This window comes from Pogoniulus pusillus, chromosome 13, assembly GCF_015220805.1.
Source record: "Pogoniulus pusillus isolate bPogPus1 chromosome 13, bPogPus1.pri, whole genome shotgun sequence".
Taxonomy (NCBI): Eukaryota; Metazoa; Chordata; class Aves; order Piciformes; family Lybiidae; genus Pogoniulus; species Pogoniulus pusillus.
In genome coordinates this window covers 12,819,617-12,829,381 of record NC_087276.1, presented here as the reverse complement: position 1 = coordinate 12,829,381, position 9,765 = coordinate 12,819,617, and the positions used below count along the sequence as shown (strand labels likewise).

Sequence of the window (9,765 nt, the reverse complement as noted above, 5' to 3'; positions counted from 1 at the left end):
GCCCCCCGTGTTTGGAGGAGAGCAGCTGTGGCCCTGCTTTTTTGGTCTATTGGGCGATTGCCAGAGGTGTTTGGGTGATGGTGTGGCAATGAGACCATCAGCCTCGGCCATTGTCCTATAAAAGGGGGTGAACAGGTGGGTAAGTTGCTGCCTGCTCATTTGTTGCTCGCTCACCTGCTGCTTGCCTGCCCCTCACCCTCAGCCGCCTCAGCCAGCAGCCGATTCCACATCGCAGCCCACCTGGAATTCACCACAGGATTTCTGTTGAATATTTTCCTGCCTATGTTTTGGGCCACAGACATCAGGACTAGTGAGTATTCTTAATTCTTTATTCGAGTTGCTAAAGGAATTTACTTAGCCTCACAAGCGGTGAATGAAGCCTCAGACTCTCTGTCAAGAGCTTTCTGAAAGCTTTCAAAACTCCATTGCACAGAGACATTCGGTACCACAGTTCTGCTAACTGCATCCAAGAGCTTGTGTGGGTAGTTGGGATAAGTTTGGGGGAATTGTTTTGTGTATAGTAATACATTATTTAATAACTTTTGAATCGGCCTCACTGCATTTCACCCAAACCTCAGATTTCAGCTGGCCCCTTCTAACACAACGATGGTGAAAATACTTGAACAGGTTGCCCGAGAGGTTGTGCTCCCTCCCTGGAAGGGTTCAAGGCCAGGTTGGATGAGGCCTTGAGGCGACTGTTCTAGTGGAGATGTCCCTGCCTATGGCAGGGAGTTGGAACTGATGATCTTTGAGGTCCCTTCCACCTAAACCGTTCTGTGATTATGTTCTTGCTGATGCTGTCCTGACTGTACTTGATCTTCATTAACATGTCCACAAGCATGTTGCTGACTCTTATTCAAAATGTTTAACCAGTTTCTGTTCTGAAGTATGCTCTGATCAGTGATTTGAAAGCAAGTTTCATTCTTTTCTCATTTTTTTTTCTCTCTACCTGTGACATTTCTTCAAGCTGCTGTGAAGTAGCCCAAGTGGAAACTTGAGATGGGTATTTGGGTGCAGAGATAGACTCTTCAGTAGTGAGCCTCTAGCAGAGTAGCTCACTTGTTCTGCCTCTTTCCTTTCTTCTAGATTAGCTGAAAAAGCTTCCAGTCCCTCCACTTCACCTGTGTCTTTCAGTGATTTAAAATGCTGGAATCCAAAATGGATGAAAATTGAGGGACTCTGCACTCTTAATGACATACTTCATTGTGGAATTTTTTTTGATACCTTGTGAATTTCACCCCCAGGAAACTTGCTTTTATGGGCACCTCTTTTCTCTGCCTCTGAAGTTGTTTACTTTGGGAAATGATAATGATGAAACAGCCCTTTATCTAAACTGCTGAGGTGCCTCTGTTCAGTTTGGAGAACAGGGGCTGCGTGGGCAGATACTTTTATCATAAGAGTGAAGTGTGCTTGCTGTACTCTGTGTTGTTTGGTTGGTTTGTTTATTTTGCTTTCAAAATGGAATACCCTCGCTGTCCACTCTCACATCACACTGCAACACAAGCAGCAGCATGACATTTCCAGGCTTAATGCACTGCATCTCCCAATGTTACATAAATGTAATCTTGTAAGGCTAAATCTCTTAAGTTTTCCTTATCAGTATTTTGGCACCTTCAGTTTTGCAGTCATATTCTTTGAAATGTGAATTTTGTCAGGAGATGCAGTCCACAAAATATAGTGTGGGTCCTAATTCCCAGAGATACAGGTTATAACTGGAAGGTCAGCACCTCACTGGATCAGCTCCATTCATAATCCAGCAGGCAAAGAGAAGACATAGCTGAAAAACTCCAAGGGTGCCTTTACTTGTGCAATGTCTGTTAAATATTGCAAATTAGGCAGTATTTCTTCAAAGGAAAAGTACCACCCCTTTGAGGAGAAAATACTGAGTACAAGGAGATATAAAGCGACCATTTGGCCACTCCAAAGATAACCAAGCAATATACTGTTTCTTTCAAAAAGAATATATACATTTTGCGCATGACAGAACTCAGATTAAAAAAAAAATAGTTGTTGCTTGCACCTGCCAGATGTCCCCAGCTAGCTTCCAGTCTTGCGATCATTCAAATCAAATGAAACCTGAGGGGCAACATGGAGAGGATGGCAGAGAGTGGAAGATATTGAATTAATAGCTGATGTAGCCCAGTCATCTTTTCTTCTGCAGCTGTTCCTCATGCAAACAAGCTGTCCAGGTCTCTGTATTAGCAAAGGCATGAAGACTAGTTCTGTGAACTTTTGAGAACCTGATTTGACTTTTACATAAACAAATCTCTGCTCTGTACACTGTTTGGCCTATCATGTAACCCTTCCTCAAAATCTACTTCATGATTAATCTTCTTTACATTAAGGAAAACAGAAGTAATCAGAGGCCATTTATTGAGTTGCTTGAGAAGTTTGGGATGGACCTGATGGAGCAGGTTCCAGAGGAGGGCCATGAGAATCATCAAGGGGCTGGAACACCTCTCCTATGAGGACAGGCTTGCGGGACCTGGGATTGCTCAGCCGGGGAAGAAAAGGCTCCAGGGAGACCTGACAGCAGCCTGCCAGTACCTCAAGGGGGCTACAAGAACGCTGCAGAGAGACTGTTTGCAAAGGCCTTCAGTGACAGGATGAAGGGTAATGACTTGAAATTAGAGACAGTAGATTTAGATTGGAAGTTAGGGGCAAGTTTTGCACCACGAGAATAGTGGAACCCTGAAGAGGTTGCCCAGGGAGGTGGTTGATAATCCATACTTGGACATATCCAAGGTCAGGCTTTGCAGAGCTGTGGGTATACCTGATCCAGTGGAGGGTGCCCCTGCTCATTGCAGGTGGGTTGGACAGATGACCTCTGGAGGTCCCCTTCCCAACCCAGACTCTTCTATAATTCTGTGGTGGGGAGATGTGTTTGTAGTGATAATAATTGATCTTTCTGAAGACTTACCTGGAACCAGTATTCTTCAGTGGCTTCTTTAGATAAAAGCCTGGGTGGTTTCAGGAAAAGAACAGAATTAAACATCACCCTTTTACTTCCAGGTTAGAGTGAATCAGTTCTCAAGTAAAGGATTCAACCTGCCATCACAACCAGTTTGTAGAATAGATCAATACATCAGCACATTGTGCAGTGCTCACCATCGAAGCTGCTATGCTCTGATGTTAAAAGGCATCTCATTGTATTGCTTGTGGCCAGGGCTGGCAGCACATTGACAGCCATGGGCTGACTGTGCACATTTCACCCTGATTTTTCCAGCACAGAAGTATTATCACATCAGTGTTTTATAAATGGTCCTGTTTACACTCTGTTGGTGTCTGTAAAGGTGATCCTAGTGCCATTTAGTAAATAAGTTAGCTTCTCCCAGAGACAGTGAACCACTGAGGGAAAGAACTTTCTCTTTTCAGAAAGTGATCACAAAACACTTTTCAATTCGTTTAATGCTGTCCGGAAAGGCTCAAAAGTTGCCATGATATTTTGCTGGTGCTAGATTTCACCTTAAGGAAATAAAATTATTTAATCCTTTATTATATTCAAGGATTGTTCCTTAAAAATGGTGAGTAATGCAAATCCCAATTCATCCTTCTACCCTAAAATGAGGACAGGAGAGGAAAAAGCCCTTCAAAGACTTGGCTGTGAGGAATTTTAAATATCTGAACATTTAGTGCATCTGTTGGCTGAGTGCTCTGTCTGTTATTTAATGAATAAGGAATATCAGTCAATGACCTAGATGCTTTCCTCTGAGACTTCAGTGTTTACAGGTGATGCATCTTCACATAAGTAACAGCTGGGGCTGTAAGTGTAGGGCAGTTGGATCTATCATGGCTATTGCCTTGGCCATTCACGATTGATTGGCTGGAGGTTAGAGAAGTAAGGGTAAAGACATTGCAGTAAATATCTTATTGTGTTAGTGGAAAGGACAAAGCAGAGTGTTGTTTAAGAAGCAATAAAGCACTGATATTAGGAATTAGAATCCACTCCTGGGTTAATCTCTCTCTCTGCCTTGAGTATTGGATTTAGCTAATGCATAGAGCTTAAAATTATGCCAGAAAGGTAGTGTCAACAGTCCTTGAGGAAAGAGAATAATTTAGGACTTTAGAGTAATTGATGATGCCTTTTGCTCTTCTGTATAATGTGGAAAAAAGGTAGTTGTTTCTGAGTTCTTTCTCTCCACCCCTGAACTCTGTGTAGTGTGTGTTATTACAGCATTACACTTGCTGCAGCTATTGGAGTTGGACAGGCTGTCTGCACAAATATTTGTCATACTTTCACTCAGTCTTCTAGGGGCTTTCCAACACAGATCAAATCATCTAATCTGAAGGCACAGCTCTGTTTCCTACAGAAACTAAAAAAAACCCCTGGGACTGACAGAATTGCCTATGGCAGCTATTTTTCAGAAGCAGTGGAGAAAGTAATAAAGCTAATTGTATGATCCTTCTTTTCAGAAATTCTTATAATAAATAAAAAGCACATGCCATTTTATCAAGCCAGAATCTTCCAAATCCCACTGGGAGCAGTTACACAGACAAATTCCCAACCAAACAAACACAACTTTTACAAAAATCAAGGTGGTTAACCCATACTTTATAATTGGTATTATTTTTTACACCTAGCACTTTTGAATTATCAGAGTTTTTGGTCTCACTTTCTGCAATAAGGTCTGCAAGGATCCTTATTTTTGACATGAATGAGAAGGATACATCTAGAATAAAAATCTAAAATGTGATTTGTATTTTATAGTCAGTTATCAAAGCATTTACAACACCAGGCAGTCAGTGTCATCTGTCCATCTGTAAAAAGCAGATGGAATTGCTATTAGGCATTTGGTGTATCTATTAACACATTTAATTTGATGGTTTACCTTCTGGGTAGAAATTCAATTATGAACTCTGAAATTCAATGATCATGCTAAGCATCATGTGGCCAGCCACCATCTGATCATCACAGATCTCTGAATTTGCAAAGAAATCAAAAGCTGTTACACTTGTCTGGAGGTTAAAAAATAATGGGGCCTCAGCTCCTAAAGGCTTCAAGACAATTTTTTTTCTTATTACCAGCTTAAGCTTCCACATTCTTAGCAGAATTGTGTCAAACAAAGCCTTCACTCCACTTCTTTAAGAGTCAACATTATTCACATTTATCTTCATAAGGAAAACATATGGCAAAGACTGTCCAGATCTGCCTGCTGAAAAGAGATGGCAATAGCCAAGGTGGGGAAGAAAGCTGATTTCCAGGTGTTAGCTCACTGCAGGAGATGCAGATCTTGAGGTGCTTTAAGCAGGGTTACAGGAAGAGTGCTTACTACCTTGTAGAGAGTCAGGATCATTGGACTCTGCCTACCTATGTTTAATTAGGCTGTGTACTTCAGTAGATGCCATAATATGCAGCAGTGTGCCAGGTGTAGCACACCTGATACTCGTTGTTAGCTTTTCTAACTTGAAAGAATGGGGAGGGATTGAAGAAAAAAAAACCAACACTTTAAATTATTGAATGTAATGTACAGCACAGCTAATGAAGTTCTGAGAACCTTTCACTGTGTCACTTTTCCCCTTTTGGCACAGGTGATGCAAGCTGTCGGCAGTAAATATTTTTCCACTTCCAAGTGTTAGTTTGCCTGTTACAATGCAGCAGGTGCACCAGGCAGTATGTAAGTGCTGCCTTAAGAACCTGTTCTCTGTCCTCAAGTCATATGCATGCAAGTTGTGAAATCGAAGCCAGACTTCATCTTCACAATATAACTTGTCACATGTCAGTGACCTAGATAGTAGAGCTGGCACAGGTGTCCAGGTGGCATGGTATCTCTCATGAAGATCCAGATGAAATCTCAGCAAAGGCCCACGTAAGGTAGGTAGAGTGTTTTAAATGAAATCTGCAATATTCTGATTGAATCAAACCATTGCTAACTTCATCTGGAAAGCAGTACAGCTCTTGGGGTTGAATTGCTTTAGTTTGCTCATGTTCCCATGCCCTGCTTCTCTTGTTGAGAAGCTGAGCTTGTGTGTGGCAGTTCTGCATCCCTGCAAGAACAGTGAACTGGGACAGGGCAATTGTATGAAGACTAAGGACAGAAAACCTGTTTATAAATCATACTATCAAAAGAACGAAAAACACTGAGGAGACATTGCAAAGGAAGGACAATGGTTATGACATTTCCAGGTTTGCTGCGGATAGAGGTCAGCTCTTAAGAAATCAGTATTTTACTTTTAATATTTGATGGTATCTAAGGCTTACTGAGAGCTGTTCACAAAACTTTACAGGGTAATATAGTTGATCTGAACAGCAGATGTATGTGTTGGCTGGTTTATGACTTCACAGAATCACAGAACATTAGGGACCTCCAGAAATCACTGAGTCCAACCTCCCTGCCAAGGCAGGATCCCCTAGGGTAGTTTGCATAGGAATCCACCCGGGCAGGTTTTGAAAGTCCCTAGAGAAGGAGACTCCACAACCTCTCTGGGCAGCCTGCTCCAGTGCTCAGTCACCCTCACTGGAAAGAACTTTCTTCTCATGTTGGGGTGAAACCTTCTATGGTCCGATTTGTAGCTCTTGTTCCTTGTCTTACTGCTGCTGACCAGTGAAAAGAAATTGATCCCATCCACTTGACATTCGCCTCTCAAATATTTGTACCCAACGATCAGATGTCCTCTCAGTCTTCCCTTCTCCAGACTAAACAGCCCCATGTATTTCAGTCTCTCTTCATAGGGGAGATGCTCAAGTTCCCCAGTCATCCTCGTGGCATTCTGCTAGACTCTTTCCAGCAAGTCCCTGTCCTCTTTGAACTGGGGAGCCCAAAACTGGACACAGCATGCCAGATGTGGTCTCACTAGGGCAGAGTAGAGGGGAGAAGAATCTCTCTAGACTTGCTGGCCACACTTTTCCTGATGCACTTCCTCCTCTAAGTGCTGAGAGTGTGAACACAGCTGCCTCTTCCTCACTTGCTCCAGGTTGCAGGATGATCAGAGGCGTTGGGACAGCTTCCAGGAAGAGGAAAGAAAGAAGTCCCTCTTTTACAATTTAAACTTTCAAAACTGCTTGTTCAGAAAAAAAACCCAAACCAAAACTATAGTTATTTGCCAAGAAAGATGATTTTTGCAAAGTTTCCTGTGATGCGGAAAGCAGCACCAGGAGAGCTGGCTAGCATCAGCAAATCATGCACAGCTTTGGGCTGGATGCAGTGTGCAGATGCTGAGGTGACGGTTGCTTTGCAGACTGGCTGCACTGCATTGTTTGGACAGGTTATGTGCAAAACAAAGTGAATTTGAATCTCAGATAAGCTAAAGTTTAGTCTGTGACTATGCAGATGAACAGTGCTGATAACTCAAGAAAACAGGAATATGTTTATGGATGTGTATAAACTGTGGGAAAACACAGCAGCAGTTTTAATTTGCTTTGCACTGCACTGCGTACCTGAGGTTTTTTTTCCTTACACATCCTCTGCTCCAGTTAAATACTGTCAGCCAGGTGAGCTAGTGGCTATGATGTCGAGTAACTTGTTGTGAGCACCATGAGGCTTCAACCGCTCCATATATTGTTGTTATAAATCTTTAAACATTAATCACTGCAATGATAAAGACTCTGTAAAAAAGCCATATAATAGGCACAGCTTTCAATTATTTATCATACTACTAAAAAAAAATTCTTTTAAAACGTCACTGGCAACAAAGTATAAAATTTTGTGGTAGTAATTTAATGATGTGATAAAACCTCTAATGTGTATTTTGGGTTGTAGAGGAGGAATTGAGGAGAGGAGACTCCTACAGATTCTCTGCAGGATATTATCTTAACATCTGCTAGTCCCAGACTGTAAACCTTACGTGAATGTGAAAAACAGGATTTCAGCACAATCTTAACATGTATGTGTGGTGTATATATATATTATGTGGCAAAGGCAATACAGTAGATATTGCATCTTTGTGAATATGGAGTTACCATGGTCACTGCAAAAATGATCTGCTGCATCTTAAACAGAAAAGCAAAATCCTGAAAGTTAGTATTAGTTTCAGTGTTTGAGTATCTCTACTTAAGTAGAGAGAGATGGCTACTGTGGAGGTAGGGCAGATCTCCTTTTGTCCAAAGGCTTGGTCATGACTTTGGGCTTCAGCCAATGACTCAGAACTGGAGTAAACATCACAGTGACCTACAGATTGTCTCCTGCCTGTCTTCTAGAGTCCATAATGACTTTCTAAGAAAGGCTGGCACTAGGTTGTATGTGGGTTCTAGGATTCTCTTTCTAGCAGTGTTCCCCTTAGCTAAAACATAAGCTTTATGCTTCTCTGGCCTTTCCCTTGGGGGGCCTGTGGAGATGTGTAGGTTTGAAGGGAGCTACAAGGTACACAGAGGTCAGACATCTTGTGCTGCTTCTGTCATATACAAAGATGGGGAGGACGGACAGTTCACACGCCAGCTCTGGCCACAGACCTGAACCTGCAGTGGCTTTCCCAGCAGTGATTTGCAGTGTGATTGGAGTGTTAAGAGAGTCTCGAGATCCCCTTCCTGCATGTGGAATTTTGTAGTTACATAATCACTTGAAAATCCATTCTGAAGTATGTTAGTGGTGTCCAAGGTTTTATGTCCTGAACGTTTCACAGGACAATGGAGTAAAGAAAATATCTTTTGGATTACAAATTAGTATATAACAGGAAGATCCAGGGTTTTCTTCATTTGGATCAGATGGTCTGCAGCTTGGACAGTGTCTTGTAATATACAGTCAAGTACAGCTCTGGGGAAATAATTCATACTGGCTGTGCCTGAGGTGCTATGTATGTTAAAGGATAATTAGGGCTAAAATTTCAGTGGAAGATAAATGTTGCAATAATGTCACCTTACACTTGTAGAGCAACTTTCATCTGGGAGGCTTCCAGCTTGCTTAGACAACAATATTCACAAATAAATATGGTCACTGTTCCACTGGGAAACAGGCAGTCAGGATTGCAGTGCAAAGCTGTCTTTTCTTTCTGTAAGTGAAAGATTTCATGGTACTGCTACGTGGACTGATCTCTGTTCTCTTGTAAATGTTTTGTTGAAAGAATTGTGATACTTAAGCAGGCATAGTTATTAACTTGCACAATAAAATACCTACATTGTTGCTGTCACAATGATACTTCCTTTTTCTTTTTCTGTTTGTTTTGGTTTGTTTGTTTTGAAAATCAAGTAATTTGTGAGTGACCAGCATAGTCCACTGATGCTTGGTAAATCATGTGCCTCTTAAGCAAGGAAGGGTTTTGTCTCAGCTAGTGGTTTTCTAACCTCGATTCCTTTTGTAACTAGGAAGAAAGAGACAGTTTCAAGGGTGCTAGTGATTCCCTTGGGCATGTGACACAGATACTGTTGGCAATGTGCCAGTTCATCAACTGGCCATAATGAGGATTCAGTAGACAATAGGTGAGAAAGTCGAAAATGAACCCCACCAGTATTGCCCTAGCAGATTCTTCAATGTATCAATACATACAGCTATATGTTTTGAGGATGAATGGACTACTACTGGAGTACAAATTCTGAGAATGCTTTCAATGTAGTGAACTTTACTCATGTGAGTAGTTCTGCAAGAGTGATTATACTTCCCTTACCACCATATTTACTTGGCATTTGTACACATGGCTTCTTGTCATGGTTGTTGCAAGTCAATGTTTCATGTGCTAAGGACAGAAGCAGAAGCATTTCACAGCACAGAGAAACGTTCATGAGTTGAGAATAGGAACAGCATTCAAGCTATAGCCCACTTGTGGTTTTTTTTGTAACAGAAGACCTCTCATTTTCTTATACTGACAGTGACTACATCTTAATCAAAGACTGTACAG

General features: G+C 41.7%; 1 long non-coding RNA gene across 1 annotated transcript in view; it reads left to right on the top strand.

The window, feature by feature from the left end:
• Positions 1 to 202: 202 nt before the first annotated feature.
• Positions 203 to 9,765, top strand: part of LOC135180309 (uncharacterized) — a 58,903-nt gene continuing 49,340 nt past the window's right edge. The window contains exon 1 of the long non-coding RNA XR_010304378.1: positions 203 to 310. This is a non-coding gene — a long non-coding RNA (uncharacterized LOC135180309). The remainder of the gene's footprint in view (positions 311 to 9,765) is intronic.